Consider the following 17,296-nt stretch of genomic DNA (forward strand, 5'->3'; position numbering starts at 1 on the left):
AGTCAGTGACGCTATCCAATCAGCCAACAGAGACGCTATAAGTTCATATCGATTCTGACCTTACAAATCACCCTCGATCTCGGTGCTTTCGTAATTAGAATCGATATGAAACCCCGTCTACCATGTTAGCCAATTCGAGCGTTTGACAGCACGTAGCCTTTTGTTATGAATAATTATCTCATCGAACCGTGATCCATTTATATATCAATTCAAGCTACAAATGTCCTTTAATATCTAAATTCACTTTACCTCCCAAATGATATATTTTCATATATGTACCGAAGGGGAATTTTTTTTTAGTTGATAATAATTTCGTCCCCCCATGGGATCGAACCACCGTCCAAGTGGACGGGGACGAAATCAGGACAGTCAGTGACGCTATCCAATCAGCCAACAGAGACGCTTATAAGTTCATATCGATTCTGACCTTACAAATCACCCTCGATCTCGGTGCTTTCGTAATTAGAATCGATATGAAACCCCGTCTACCATGTTAGCCAATTCGAGCGTTTGACAGCACGTAGCCTTTTGTTATGAATAATTATCACATCGAACCGTGATCCATTTATATATCAATTCAAGCTACAAATGTCCTTTAATATCTAAATTCACTTTACCTCCCAAATGATATATTTTCATATATGTACCGAAGGGGAATTTTTTTTAGTTGATAATAATTTCGTCCCCCCATGGGATCGAACCACCGTCCAAGTGGACAAGGACGAAATCAGGACAGTCAGTTACACTATCCAATCAGCCAACAGAGACGCTATAAGTTCATATCGATTCTGACCTTACAAATCACCCTCGATCTCGGTGCTTTCGTAATTAGAATCGATATGAAACCCCGTCTACCATGTTAGCCAATTCGAGCGTTTGACAGCACGTAGCCTTTTGTTATTCATAACAAAAGGCTACGTGCTGTCAAACGCTCGAATTGGCTAACATGGTAGACGGGGCGGGGTTTTCATATCGATTCTAATTACGAAAGCACCGAGATCGAGGGTGATTTGTAAGGTCAGAATCGATATGAACTTATAGCGTCTCTGTTGGCTGATTGGATAGCGTCACTGACTGTCCTGATTTCGTCCCCGTCCACTTGGACGGTGGTTCGATCCCATGGGGGGACGAAATTATTATCAACTAAAAAAAATTCCCCTTCGGTACATATATGAAAATATATCATTTGGGAGGTAAAGTGAATTTAGATATTAAAGGACATTTGTAGCTTGAATTGATATATAATTGGATCACGGTTCGATGTGATAATTAATTCATAACAAAGGCTACGTGCTGTCAAACGCTTCGAATTGGCTAACATGGTAGACGGGGTTTCATATCGATTCTAATTACGAAAGCACCGAGATCGAGGGTGATTTGTAAGGTCAGAATCGATATGAACTTGTAGCGTCTCTGTTGGCTGATTGGATAGCGTCACTGACTGTCCTGATTTCGTCCCCGTCCACTTGGACGGTGGTTCGATCCCATGGGGGGACGAAATTATTATCAACTAAAAAAAATTCCCCTTCGGTACATATATGAAAATATATCATTTGGGAGGTAAAGTGAATTTAGATATTAAAGGACATTTGTAGCTTGAATTGATATATAAATGGATCATGGTTCGATGTGATTATTATCATATATATATATATATATATATATATATATATATATATATATATATATATATATATATATATATATATGTGTGTGTGTGTTTGTGTGTTTGTGTGTAATGAGCTTATGACTAACTTTCTTAGTGGAGTTTCAGGCATGTTAAAGAATATTTGAGTCGTTACGTGCTATACTTTCCGAACAATATTCCTATCTTATTCACCACTGATACCTTGTGATAAAATTTTGATAACGACGCTATGATTCATTAAAAAAAAAAAGTCAGTAAAATATTAAGAAACGTCTTGCATTTCAGGTTACTGCAGAGTGAAATGCCTTCGTCGCGATGCCTGCAAAGGGGTTTCCATTACCGAGGACCTACAAGGTGACAATACTGTATTTTTGCTTTACAGTGAAATGTAGCTTATTTTTACTTATTCCCGAACTTATCCTTTCCCCAGTTACCACGAGATTTATAATGTCTAAATAATGCCTCAAAGAAATGTATGTTTGACGTGAGCGTGTTGTGACACAACTTCAAGGCAAGTGTGGGAACACTTCAGAGCTTCACTAAAAATGATCTAATAATGACTGCTGCTATGAGCTATACCCATTAATCTAGCCACTACATGAAATTTGTCGGGTCATTCCTGAATAAATTGGTCCTCCACAAAAATGAAAGGTCTTCCAGAAAAACGAAAAATAGGAACACAAAAAGTATCTTCTATTTGTAACCTAGCACCTGTTGTTGGGTCTCTTAACCTGTGCTCGCAGGCAATGCTTCTGAATGAGACGGACTACCTCAAGAGCTTGCATAACTCCTCCCTAAGCTCAACTTTTCATGGAAACTTTCGGGTAACACCAAACTAGACATACTGTTGTAAACTTCCTGTGATTAGATGATTTTCTATTTGCTGAATAATTGTTTCCGTGGATTCGTATTACAAAACCTAAAAAGAAAGGTGTCTTGAAGGCAGATTTGTGTAAAAATCTAATATTACGAATGTCTCCGTTTTAGAAATGATTTATGATATTCTCCTTTCTTGGATTCTTCTGCATATCTTTGCTCTCTCTCTCTCTCTCTACACTAAATGAATACCAGACAAGAAATAATGGATGGAACCTAGAACTTAAGAGATACAACACCTCCCATTGTGGGAACTTATTTACATACAAGATATGTGACACGTGGAAAAAGCTACCACCATTAGTTGTAAACAGCAACAGTGTAGAAGAGTTTAAAAGAAAGCTAGATAAAATCATTAGGACACTGTGAATGCACAGTAAAACCTGGTCCTACAGATAAGTGAGCGCACGATGTCTCCATGTCTCCTCGGATGGACTAACAAATCTTTGAGACATCCTAATCCTTGTAACTCCTCTCTCTCTCTCTCTGGTGGATGTACTTCACTGGTGACGGTGGGCAAAGACTGCATCCTTCATGCTCAGACCGCAGTTCCAAGCCTGATTTCTTATGTCCTCAACTTATCGTCAACTGCTGTTTCTGAGCAAAATCAATTTAAGAACCGACAACTGAAAACGTAATTCTGATTGGTTCCAACAGACTTTGATCCACCTGCCCATAAACACCATTTCGTTGAGCTGAAAAAAAAGAGATTGTCGAAACACGATAAATGCAATATCGTTTGTTGTAAATTAATCATTGAATTCTATGGTACATATGTTTTTACCCTGTTGACACATGAACATTCTCTGCAGGGATAGTTTTAAGATTTCAATTTAATTGTGCCGATTCTTGGGTACATCTCCATTAACAAGGCATTTCTCGTTTATGACCATCGAAATGTCACCAACAATGAATCCCCGCACTTACTTTATAAGTGCCAGTTAATGATGCACATGAATCTGTGTTAACATCATCCGTTTTGTCTTTTAGATTTGAATTTACTAAGACATTCAGGATTCTTACTTGATTCATCTTGTAGCTAAATAAAGGAACAGCAAATTCTTACGTTTTGGGGCCGGCCTTGTGATAACAAATACGTAAAGGAAAAATATTAAAGGGAAAAAATGGAACTAGAAGCTTCTGACTTACCTTAGATAACTATAAAAAGGATTGATTTGGTTATTTTTATTCTAGAAGGTCGCCATTGAAAACCAGCTGATTGATTTACATTATTTATTCACAAGTGGACGTTGAATGGCCTGGGATAAGGCAAGGCAACTTGGCCACACGTCGACCACTCCTATCTCTCACAATAGGAGAGAGCTGGCTAAAATCAAATTTACTTCAATGCTGGTTTCCAAAATTTATCATAGGTATCTTGTGTTAAGGAAGCACTTGCGAGCGAGGAGACATGACACGTGACTCAGCAAAAATCTGGAAATTAGTCCCAGATTAGACACAAAACAAAATAAGGACTTCTTGCACTATAATTCAGCTACAATGGCAGTCACTTTTATTTATCACACACTGGGGAGGAACTCTAGTGTTTAAATGAAATATTCAATGAAGACTTTGTTTGTCTGGGACTATCACAAAAGATGGCATGCGGCCACGAGGCAGGGAAAGAAACAAAGGGATGCTCATTTGAGAATTAGGAGTTCGAATTGGAAAATGTGGAAGAGTTTACTTGACTCGGAGGAAAAGAACTGGCAATATGTCTGTATCTCAAGACGTACCTGGATGCATTATGTAAGTGGACCTTTGTTGAATATGGCGTCGGCTTTGTCCGAGGTCGGGGCACCAGTTAGCGCCTTTGTAGGCCTATGCGCAGGCTGGCTTGGACATCTGTCCTGGTTGAAGGACTGGAGTGGAATGAGAGAGAATTCAGATGCGAATCCCGGGCGTTGGGGCAGCCTCTCCCCCCTTGTTGGCCAGTCATCCTGGGAACAGAACATATCACCAGCGAGAGGTTCACAGGATAAAAGATCTTAAGAGTAAGCCTAAGAAGTGCCTAGCTAGCTACACACTTCCTTTTGGGATACGTCCCTAAGGCTTACAGGAGTCTTTATTCCCCCCAGCTACTAACGGAAAATGACGATCTCTGGCCTGCTTTGTGTTTCCCATCTGAAGTCAGCTGTTGTTAAGGGAAAAATGGCTGCTCTTCTAGAACTAAATAAAAATGAAGGATACTGTGAAGGCGAGGGGGTCAATAAACGTAATAAAATTTAAAAGCTATTTTTCTTTTAATATGAAATTTAGACATCTACTTCTGGGCATCAACAAGGAATAAATTGTGCATGAGAAGTCTCACACCACCAGAGTGGTTATTTGTTTGGTGATTTGTGATTTCCTAGACATGTTTTAAACAAATTACAAAGGAGATTCATTCATGCCTCTTTGTTCATAAATACACATTGGGAACAGCTGTGTGTAAGAATGCTGAACAATGTCGTTTTTGAGATGGGCCATGACAGACCTTGCATTTTCTTAAAAGGAGACCTGATCCAAATGAGGCAATGGGAACTCACATTTCCCTGGAAGTGCTGGTTTGCTTCTTCCATTTCGGCAATGCTACTGGATCAAGAGGAAGAAAAGTATACTATAAAGTTTACTGTACTTATTTCTAACAGCATAAATGCATTCAAATTAATTCGGTAAAATAAGACCACATTTTTTACGCTAACAATGTCTAAGGATATAGTCAGCATGACTTCTAAAATTTGGAGCCAAGCACAGGCTTTGCGCACACTAAATTTACATTGTAAGAAATAATTCAGCAAGTATCTTTTTCATTTTAAGATCTTCCTGTTAATTTCTTCCTTGAGAGACCGACCCGAACAGTGGGAGCAAAATTTCCCTCCTCTTGCTCACTCGACCAAGAAATTCCATCAATACGAAACTTCTACAATTCAATTTGTCAGAGTATTTCCGTAAGTTCATGGTCGTTTAATATTGCCGATTATCTTCAGAATTTTCCAGATTCATATAAGTGAATCATCTTACGGTAATCAAGATTTCAGTTTTATTTATCTAGTTATTTATTTTTACAGGTAACACCAACTGCCTGTTCACCAACCTTTCACTGGCAACTGACGCTGGCCTGCAGAAATGGGAGGCGATGCCTAATGTGATTACCTACATAAAGTCAGGTAAAACTTATGTATATCAGGGATAAAATCACGTAAATTCTTGAAAACCAAACAGACTGTGTATTTGCAAAAGACATGAAGAGCAAAAAGTGAGCTGGCGACGGAACAAGTAAAAAATGTGCAGAAGTCTTCGGCCCATGACACTTTCAATCACAGCCGCTTGGTGACCTGTGATGTTGTTACCTACAGCGGTGCCAGACCTACGATTATGGTTAAATTTAACCTTAAATAAAATAGAAAAAACTAATGAGGCTAGAGGGCTGCAATTTGGTATGTCTGATGATTGGAGGGCGGATAATCAACATACCAGTTTGCAGCCTTCTGACCTCAGTATTTTTTAAAATCTGAAGACGGACAGAAAAAGTGCGGACGGACAGACAAATAGCCACCTCAATAGTTTTCTTTTACAGGCAACTAAACCAATATCAAGGATTTTGCAAATTAGCTTTTCTTCTCTCTCTTAGTTTATGTTGGGACTGATCCACAAAACTTTTAATTGCAAGACCTTGTATTTCCAAGATCATAAATGATGTTTTACATGTGTCTCCTGCTTAAATCTTTGCTGGTAACCCTTGGTTTTCTTACTCTTCAACTGCGTCTAACTTAACAAGTGAATTTTGTTGAAGATACCAACGTTAAGACTTTCGTTAGTAAATGTTAGTAAATTAAATGAATTGGTGACACCGATAAAAACCACGGCAGAGTTGAAAATGACATTATTCCAACCATTCTGGATTGCCCAGTATACGTACAAGTGATGGGGTTTAATATACAATACACAATAAACCTTGTAATACTACGCTTATGTACATTTTAGTTTTATGTAAAAGTAAACTATTGAGATGACTATTTGTCCGTCTGGACTTTTTCTGTCTACCCTCAGATCTTAAAATCTGCTGAGGTTAGGGGGCTGCAAATTGGTAGGCTGATCATCAAAAATTCTAATCATTAAATATACCAAATTGCAGCCCTCTACCCTCAGTAGTTTTTATTTCATTTAAGCTTAAAATTAGTCATGATTGTTCATACATCAACGCTATACGACAAGCCACGACCAGGCCGTGGCTGAAAAAGTCAGGTGGCCTTAATTAAACACTGTACAGAAAACTCAATTGCGCCGGAGAAATTTCGGCGTATTATCTACTTAAATTATTCTTGTCGAAGAAAAAAACTAAAGTCAGTTTTCACACGCTAGTTCTGAATTATATATGTATGTATATATATATATATATATATATATATATATATATATATATCATATATATATATATATATATATAATAATCTATTAAGCAACTGATTACAAAGAGCAAATTATTTTCCAGAATACGCTGACTCTCAACAGTATTCAACCAATCGTCCAACCGACTCTACAACTTCTCTGGGAGACGCATCGAATGTTCAAGCAGACTTGTCAAATGTTCAAGGGGCTCTTCGAATGTTCAAGAGGGAACATCGAATGCTCAAGGGGACTCATTAAATGTTCAAGCTTTACCACTAAATGTTTCAAGGGTGAATTCATTAAGTGGCCCCAAGCTGAAACACACTAAATGGATTCAAAGGGGATTTCCATTTAAGGTGCCCAAGCTGACACACTAAAATGTTCAAGGGGATTCAACTGGGAGTGGCCCCAAGCTGAAACACATTCTAAATGTTCACAAGGAGATTCCCAACTGAGTGCCCAAGCTGACAACTAAAATGTTCAAGGGATTCAAACTGAGTTGCCCAAGGGCTGACCACCAACTTAAATGTTCAAGGGGAATTCATTAAGTGCCCAAGCTGACCCAACAACTAAATGTTCAAGGGGATTCATTAAAGTGCCGCAAGCTGACACACTAAAATTTGTTCAAGGGATCAGCTAAGTTGCCCAATGCTGAACACACTACCCAATGTTCCCAAGGGGATTCATTAAGGTGCCCAAGCTGACACACTAATGTTCAAGGGGAATTCACTGGGAGTTGCCCAAGCTGACACGACTTGTCCAAAGGGGATTCAATTACAGTGCCCAAGCTGCACCACTAAATGTTCAAGGGGATTCACTGAGTGCCCAAGCTGACAACACCTAAATGTTCAATGGGGAATTCAGTTAAGTGCCCCAAGCTGACACACTAAACTGTTCAAGGGGATTCCAACTGAGTGGCCCAAGCTGACACACAAAGTGTTCAAGGGGATTCATTAAGTGGCCCAACTGACACTACTAATGTTCAAGGGGATTCACTGAGTGCTCAGCTGACATCACTAAAATGTTTCAAGGGGCCTTCATTAGTGGCCCAAGCTGACAACACTAAATGTTAAGGGGATTCACTGAGTGCCCAAGCCTGAACACCACTAAATGTTTCAAGGGGATTCACTGAGTGCCCAAGCTGACACACTAAATGTTCAAGGGATTCAAGCTGAGTGCCCAAGCTGACACACTAAAATGGTTCAGGGATTCACTGAGTGCCCAAGCTGACACACTCAAATGTTCAGGGGAATTTCATTAAGTGCGCCAAGCTGACACACTAAATGTCAAGGGAATTCATTAAGTGCCAAGCTGACACACTATGTTCAAGGGGATTTCACTGAGTGCCCAAGCTGACACACAAATGTTCAAAGGGGATTCAACTGAGTGCCCAAGCTTGACAACACTAAAATGTTTCAAGGGGATTCACTGGGCCCAGCTGACACACTAAATGTTTCAAGGGGATTCATTAATGTGGCCCAAGCTGACAACACTAAATGTTCAAAGGGATCCTAAGTGCCCAAGCTGACACATCTAAATTTCACAGGGGATTCATTAAGTGGCCCAAGTGAACACTACAATGTCAAGGGAATTCACTGAGTGCCCAAGCTGACAACACTACAATGTCAAGGGGATTACATTAAAGTGCCCAAGCTGAACAACTAAATTTCAAGGGGATTCATTAAGTGCCCAAGCTGACACACTAAATGTTCAAGGGGATTCACTAAGTGCCCAAGCTGACACACTAAATGTTCAAGGGGATTCACTGAGTGCCCAAGCTGACACACTAAATGTTCAAGGGGATTCATTAAGTGCCCAAGCTGACACACTAAATGTTCAAGGGGATTCACTGAGTGCCCAAGCTGACACACTAAATGTTCAAGGGGTTCATAAGTGCCCAAGCTGACACACTAAATCAAGGGGATTCATGAGTTCCCAAGCTGACACTAAATGTTCAAGGGCCCTTCATTAAGTGCGCTGACACACTAAATGTTCAAGGGGATTCTGTTGCCCAAGCTGACACACTAAATGTTCAGGGGATTCTGAGTGCCCAAGCTGACACACTAAATGTTCAAGGGGATTCACTTGAGTGCCAAGCTGACACTAAATGTTCAAGGGGATTCAGGGGAGTGCCCACTGACACACTAAATGTTCAAGGGGATTCATAGTGCAAGCTGACACACTAAATGTTCAAGGGGATTCAAGTGCCCAAGCTGACACACTAAATGTTCAAGGGGATTCACTGAGTGCCCAAGCTGACACACTAAATGTTCAAGGGGATTCATTAAGTGCCCAAGCTGACACACTAAATGTTCGGGGATCATAAGTGCCCAAGCTGACACACTAAATGTTCAGGGGATGGCACTGAGTGCCCAAGTGACACACTAAATGTTCAAGGGGAATTCATTTATGCCCAAGCGACACCTAAATGTTCAAGGGTGATGCCCAAGCTGACACACTAAATGTTCAAGGGGATTCATTAAGTGCCCCAGCTGCACACAAATGTTCTGGGGATTCACTGAGTGCCCAAGCTGCAGGGGCTAAATGTTCAGGGATTCTTAAGTGCCCAAGCTGACACCTAAATGTTCAAGGGGATTCTGATGAAGCTCACGCTAAATGTTCAAGGGGATTCATTAAGTGCCCAAGCTGACACACTAAATGTTCAAGGGGATTCACTGTGCCCAGCTGACACACTGATGTTCAAAGGGGATTCCCATTAAGTGCCCAAGCTGACACACTAAATGTTCAAGGGGATTCACGAGTGCAAGCTGACATAAATGTTCAAGGGATTCCATTAGTGCCAAGTCTGACACAAACTCAAATGAAATAAGGGGATTCATGAGTGCCCAATCTGGAACACTAAATGTTCAAGGGGATTCACTGAGCCCAAGCGACACACTAAATGATCAAGGGGATTCATAAGTGCCCAAGCTGACACATAAATGTTCAGGGGAATCCCAACTTGACTGCAAGCTGCCCAACTGACACTAAATGTTCAAGGGGATTCACTGAGTGCCTAAGCTGACACACTAAATGATCAAGGGGATTCATTAAGTGCCCAATCTGAAACACTAAATGTTCAAGGGGATTCATTTAGTGCAGCTGACACACTAAATGTTCAAGGGGATTCCACTGATGCCCAAGCTGACACACTAAATGTTCAAGGGGATTCATTAAGTGCCCAAGCTGACACACTAAATGTTCAAGGGGATTCACTGAGTGCTCAAGCTGACCCACTAAATGTTCAAGGGGATTCATTAAGTGCCCAAGCTGACACACTAAATGTTCAAGGGGATTCACTGAGTGCTCAAGCTGACACACTAAATGTTCAAGGGGATTCACTGAGTGCCCAAGCTGACACACTAAATGTTCAAGGGGTTTCACTGTGCAGCTGACACTAAATGTTCAAGGGGATTCACTGAGTGCAAGCTGACACACTAAATGTTCAAGGGGATTCACGAGTGCCCAAGCTGACACACTAAAGTTCAAGATTCACTGAGTGTTCAAGCTGACACATAAATGTTCAAGGGGATTCACTGAGTGCCCAAGCTGACACACTAAATGTTCAAGGGGATTCACTGAGTGCTCAAGCTGACCCACTAAATGTTCAAGGGGATTCATTAAGTGCCCAAGCTGACACACTAAATGTTCAAGGGGATTCACTGAGTGCTCAAGCTGACCCACTAAATGTTCAAGGGGATTCACTGAGTGCTCAAGCTGACACACTAAATGTTCAAGGGGATTCACTGAGTGCCCAAGCTGACACACTAAATGTTCAAGGGGATTCACTGAGTGCCCAAGCTGACACACTAAATGTTCAAGGGGATTCACTGAGTGCCCAAGCTGACACACTAAATGTTCAAAGGGACTCGTTGAATGTTCAACAATAGCATTGTGGCACATGCAGATGTATCAACTGTGATCAAAATAACATTCCACATCTAAATTTTGCCAATTTCTAATATACTATATCACAGTGGGCTTAAACCCCATAAGTAAGCTAAATATGCAACTTTGTTAAACGTACAAATTCATAACTGTGTCTATGGCCTCCAATATATAATAAAATATATCCCGCAATAAATAAATAAATGAATCAATAAATAAACATATGAACGCCAAGCTTGATATTGGCATACGAAAAGGAAAATGCTTCTGAAGAAATATCAACTATCGTAAGAGACCGTCTTTCGGGAATATCAACATCAACTAAAAAAAAGAGGCACCAAAAATTTACATGAGAGTTGGAGTAGAAATTCACGTCAATTAATGTGATGGGTATCTTGATCAAATAGAAAAGTGCTCATATAAACCGCTTATACCAATAAAATCACTATAAAACTCTTTCGTTGTCAAACAATTAAGAAAATATGTCAGTTCCCAATTTAGGGGACATTCTACTGACAAAGTAGTCACCAACTTTATTAACAGTTGAACATCACAAATAATGGATATCTTAAATAATGCAGCTTTAAAATCTCAAACACCAGTATGTTTACGTGAAATAAACTTCAAATTAAAAAATATTATCCACTTCCTGACAATTAACAAACATCTACAGCAACAGATGAACAAGAAACATCTGAAAATAGCCATATTACTAGTGAAAATAAACTCCAGCTTAAACATTTATATTTTAAAAATAAAAATCTTATAAGCAAGTAGTGAATAACGAAAATGTGTCCACTCTTCCTTATGTTAATGAAATATTCCAGGGAAATTCCTAACTGGAATTTATGTAAACTTAATCCACCGATTAATATAAAATTATATAATAACGTGTTTCTCTCCAAATCCCGGGAGAATACGTGATAAACAAAAATTGACCAGTGTGTAACATATCGATCCATAAATGTTATGTTAAGACTGTAGCCGGAATTTGAGCTTATTGGAAAATCCCTTTTTATAAAGCTGTCATCAGGAGTTCAAAATTTCTTTGCATTTAATATAACAATTAGCTGTGATATTACAAATTGCAGGCGAAAGTCGCCTAAATATTTGTAACTGGCAACCATCAAACTTACCTCATAATGACTCTGATCTAGAAAATCTAACCAATTCAAGTCACAACCCAAACATAATTTATCAAGATACTTCCCCTGTATGATTTTAGCCGCCTAACTGCAGACTACTATGAGATTCAGGGCCTCTGTAACAATGTTTTTTCGCAATAACTTTTTATCTATGCATTTCATAAATATAACGCTTATTCAGAATACATATTATATCAACACATAAATTTTGAGTGTATTCTGCACTACGTAGGTTGAATAAATTTGTTACTTATAATGTAAAAGTGACTTTTTTTGAAGACGGGCCAACTTACTCAGAGAAAAGGTTTCGAACGCACTCGTTACGTAACTTATGACAGCATTTCTTTCCTCTTTCCCGATGGATGATTGGCTATACGTAACGAAGGCTAAACCTCTGGCAACAATGACATACAAATTTAAATACAAGCAAAGCAGTACACCTTTTTGAACTCTGGAACCTCTCCACTGATAATTGTCATAAAGAACAAACCAAGAAAATATGTTAATAAATACAAAAACACTTCGATTATTAGTCTAACTCCCAAAATAAGTTTCCAAAGAAATTACAGTCTACTTATAGGTCACAATCAGATTGACAAGAAGTAGGGAATAGTTGGTAATTATCAAAAACATAGTAGACAAGCTTGATTTGATAACTGCTATATCCAATGTCAAGCAATTTTTATTTATTGGCTATCTACCTATTTACTGAAAAAAAATAGCCGGTACCGTATATTGGCTTTAAACCTTCACCAATAATTATCGTCAGAATGATGACTTCATGAGGCTCCACCCACTTTCGCCTCGTTATAATTCAGGATAACACTGAAGGCTACCATGGGCATTGTTGGATTAGAAAATTTAACTTCTGACTATAAAAACTAATTTCTCGAGTAGTTGTAAGAAGTGCTAAATGATCCTCAAGGATCCCAGCAGTTGGCCTAAACGTTTAATTCATGTATATTACTGCTATACTGTTGCGGCACTACTGCTACAGTAGTATTACTAAGCTAGGGCTGATACCCCACCCACATCTATGTATCGTTCCGCCATTCATAAAGTCTTTGGGTTTCAGAGCCGATGGAGTTTTTGTCTGGTGGATGGGCGGGGCAACATTGAGTCAAAAGGTGTTTGTTTACCTTGCTTACGTAATGAATGTTTTTCGACTTTGGCTCGTAATCATTGGCCATGGCGTCGGCTAGATCATTTTTACTCTATAAAAATTAAAACTATCGGGTTTAGGTTATTGATAATGCTGACAAAATTTGTGTGTGGTTGTAAAATATACATATGTCAACTTTCAGCTACATCCGATGCTTTGACAAGGAGCAAAGTCCAAAAAACCGTGTTACAGAGACCCTGAATCTCATAGTAGTTCGGTTCTAAAGCCTTGTCCACACTAGCAGGCACTGCCCGACGGGCAAACACTGTTCCCATAACCCATTCCACTATACTGACTGACAGAGTACAGAACCAGAACGATGCGATTGTCTGGTAACACTGCTTCAGAACCAAAAGAAAATATAAACAACTGGAAGTGCCCAACAGGCATGCCTGCTAATGTGGACAGGCCATAAGGGAGAACAACTAAAAAAAAAAAAAAAAAAAAGTAAATTTAAATATAGAAGACATCAGTACTTACCAGTCCAACACCTGTAAAACTGTGCATTCGACTGATCACCTCAAACTGTATGACACACCTGCGGTGAACAGATTATGAACTTACATCTTTTAGATGATTGATATTAAAGTGAGCTCTACTTAATAAAAATTATATTTACAAATCCACTGAAAAATGTTCGTTCCGTAACTTTAAGTTAATACAGCAGACTTGGAAACATTTGGGGCTGTTCAAAATTTAATAATGCCTTTGTGGGGGGGGGGGGGGGGGCTATGGTGAAGTGTTACGAGTATGAATGGGGGAGGGGAGGGTGCAGCCTTAAGTTACATAACATTTTCAGATTTGTTTCCTTTGATTCTTTTGAAAAGATGTACTAAATGTAAAAGGACAAAAGAGATAGTAAATATTCTGCAATACTCTTATTATATTTTAGTAGGTCTTTAATTTTTTTTTCTTTCTTTTTGCATAACTACACATTTGAAACATACCACAGCCTCAACCCTTGTTTGTATTTCAACATTTCTTACTATAAATGTATTACATGACATTGAATATCACAAATTCATCCCTTATCTGAGCTCCGACATTCTCTACTTTATGTATAAAATATTACTTACAAAAATATCTCAAATCAAATTATTCCTCTTCTAAACTTAGCCAAAGTCTATTTTACATATCATGATAAACTTAAAAAATAATATCACAAACTAAAATCTTGCATCTTTGTTGCCTAACAACAAAACATTAATAATTAATAGGTTAAACTTTAATATATTATTTCATAAAAAAAGAAACATACTAATGTGTGTGTGTGTGTTTGTGTGTGTGTGTGTGTGTGTGTACTTTTCAATAAAACTGTAAAAATCATCCATGTATGAAACTAGTAACAAGATAAAGTGGTGAGGATTAGGTAGCTACTCAAGAAAGAAGAGTGTATTTGGAGATATAAAATTTGTGAAAACTGTTATCTTATATTACTGAAGGAGTTACAATATTAAATATTAGATGTACGTAGTTATTCTGATAATTTTGATGACTTTGACATCAGTTCCCTTAAACGAATGTTTCACTATCCATTACACACACCCCTTGTGTCTCCTAACAATGAGGGATAACAGTATTTGGAGATAATGGCTGACAGGACAACAAAAAAAGCAAGCTATGTAACGAAATAGCGTCGCTATATAAGTCCAAGGAAGGTTCTACGTTAGGTTGGGTGGTAACTGGTAAAATTTTACAAGTTGGCCTAGTACAAATTAAACACTAAAATGTGATTTTTTAATAGCTTTTGATAAATTTCTAAATATTTCGAAATTCAACTTATTTTGAAGAGTTTTATTAACTCATCAATTTTCTGTACTACCTCAGTAGAAAATGTGGATTTTGGAAATTTGGATGTGACAAAATAAATGAGGAAATAAAATTTGGCACCAGTTATTAAATTTGCTGCTACTTCGATCGCTCCCTCGCACTCAACGTTACAGCTTTCAATTTGGGAACCTAGAACCTGAATTTTTAGAAGGTGGGTTACAAAAGACATGAACATTGAGCATATCCTATCCTAACCTAATCTATGGTGCAGGGTCCTACCCAACTTGAGATAACCTTGGGGTAACCATCCTTTCAATCTAACCTGACACTGTGACAAAAGTCATTGTGGGCAATACAAGAATACCTACAAATTAAACTATCATAGGATGCCAGCTCCTACCCGACGAAAGGGCTTGGCCACCATAGATCACGCCAACTTAACCTGACTTAGTGTCATACAATTTAGCAGTTTATATATGTACCTCTAAAACATAACCTAAACTTCAGAGCCAAGTCCTTCCTACCAGCCACCCCTATAAATATTAAACATTAAGATTTTACGAGATATTTCCTTAGATATGCTGGTACAAAACATAATTGCAGATGGAAATTGTTGGTGGGGGTGGGAGGAGACAGGAGCAGAGGGCAATAAGTAAGAAACATTCTAATGGAAATATGTCAAAATATATTGAGGCATGAATTAAAAGAAAATGCTGGGGGAAAAAAACACGACTCTTTCTGTTTTCCATTCCGTCAGATTGTAAAATTCAACTGGACGAGCTAAACCCTATGATGTAATCTCATACAGCATGGAGTTTCTCTAGTTTTACAACAACTAAAACATACAAAATGTAACTTACATGATTTCAACAGGTAAATGTTTTCTGAATTTCTATTTAATTTCTACATGAAATGTACTTGAGCCAATCAAAGGGCTTGCTACTTCAATTTCTTTAGAGACTACAGTACAATAGCAACACCATATAGTATTAAAAAAATAATTACGAGATAGATAAAGGCCAGCACAATAAACTTGACAAATACTTTGCAATATATATCACCAACTGTCAATAAACAAGAGTCGTGATTTCCGCAGCCTACACTTAGGTATCTCAGGAATTTTATATTTGATGACTAACATATTAAAAATTGGTGAAAATAATATAGCACAAACAAAATCAATAAAAAATTGCTTATAAAATGATAGGCGGGAGAGTTAGGTTATAGAGTGCATCCCTGTTTTCACTCTTAATGCTTCGCCAACCTATTAAAATGACGCACATAGTTAGTATATGCTGGCTTGTAAAATGAAAGGGAAGGTTAGGTTGAGATGCATCTCCGTATTTCACTTCAGATTTATGGTAACCTATTTGTTTGATTGGGTTAGTAACGTTATTTCACTATTTCATGAAATCTCCATCCATAAGCCCAATTTTATTTCACTCTGCCGTCCACCAACGTTGTTTGGACTTGGGTGGTTGTGAAAATTCACAGTCATAACTAAAATAAAATTGGTAAATGTAAATGAGACGGCCAAACGAGTTTCGACTATAAATTAAATTCCTTGAATGAACATGGGAAAGGGTAGTATATAGCCAACCTAGCTAATGCAGTATGTGAAATTTAGGTACCGATAAACCTAACGTTAATTTTTGTCGGTTAATATGAAAATTATATTGATAAGCGATATAATCATGGGAACGTCTTATTTACATTATAATTCTGCTCGATAATTACCTTGCTGCAGGCACAGATCGAGCCAACCTCCCATATGATGGCGTCAACACTATGAATAACAGTCGATGATTAGTTTATTCATGTTGATTCGCCAAATTCCGCAGGTTACGCCAGGTCTCAAATCTTCTTCATAGGTAATAAAAGGCACTCTGCTGCCTCACACCAGTCGAATCTTACCAGCAGAGGAGGACTAGCTGGACTGTCTAATAGCAACAGCACAGCAGTAAGCAGGCCTGTGTTGGAAAGTCAGCATAAACAGAACTATGTTGAATTAAAATGACACGAAACATCTTTAAGTGGTAAAAATCTTCAACAACAAGAAAACTGCAGAATAATGCTAAGGCGCGAGAGGAACGTCAAAATTAAGGTTATTTGTTCTTCTTGTAAGTAATGTAAAAACACACAAACAGCTGATTTGACTAGAGGAGACACGACCACGTTAGGTTATTATTTGCCAACGCTACAATGCCAAGTTCCCAACTGTAATGATATTTCTTGTGAACGTTTAAAAGACTATACTTTCGCCACTGTGTTTGCGCCTTGGCGTACTTACTTGGTGTATTATAATTGGAACCCCCCTCTTGGACAGTTGGACTATAACAATAAACATCGACAAGCTTGAACCAAATTTACCTAAACCTCCTTGTACCTATTACATGGCGTCAGATGCCAAGAGCCTGCTAGAAAAGGCCGCTTACA

General features: G+C 38.4%; 1 long non-coding RNA gene across 1 annotated transcript; it reads right to left on the reverse strand.

Moving 5' to 3' along the window:
- Nucleotides 1-3,775: 3,775 nt before the first annotated feature.
- On the reverse strand, nt 3,776-16,828 carry LOC135216413 (uncharacterized). The gene is made up of 4 exons (XR_010314878.1): nt 16,598-16,828; nt 13,571-13,628; nt 4,261-4,464; nt 3,776-3,958 (listed from the first exon to the last, which is right to left on the reverse strand). It is a non-coding gene; the product is annotated as an uncharacterized LOC135216413 (long non-coding RNA).
- Between the last annotated feature and the right edge of the window lie 468 nt (nt 16,829-17,296).

The sequence above is a fragment of the Macrobrachium nipponense genome, chromosome 6 (genome assembly GCF_015104395.2).
Source record: "Macrobrachium nipponense isolate FS-2020 chromosome 6, ASM1510439v2, whole genome shotgun sequence".
Classification (NCBI taxonomy): Eukaryota; Metazoa; Arthropoda; class Malacostraca; order Decapoda; family Palaemonidae; genus Macrobrachium; species Macrobrachium nipponense.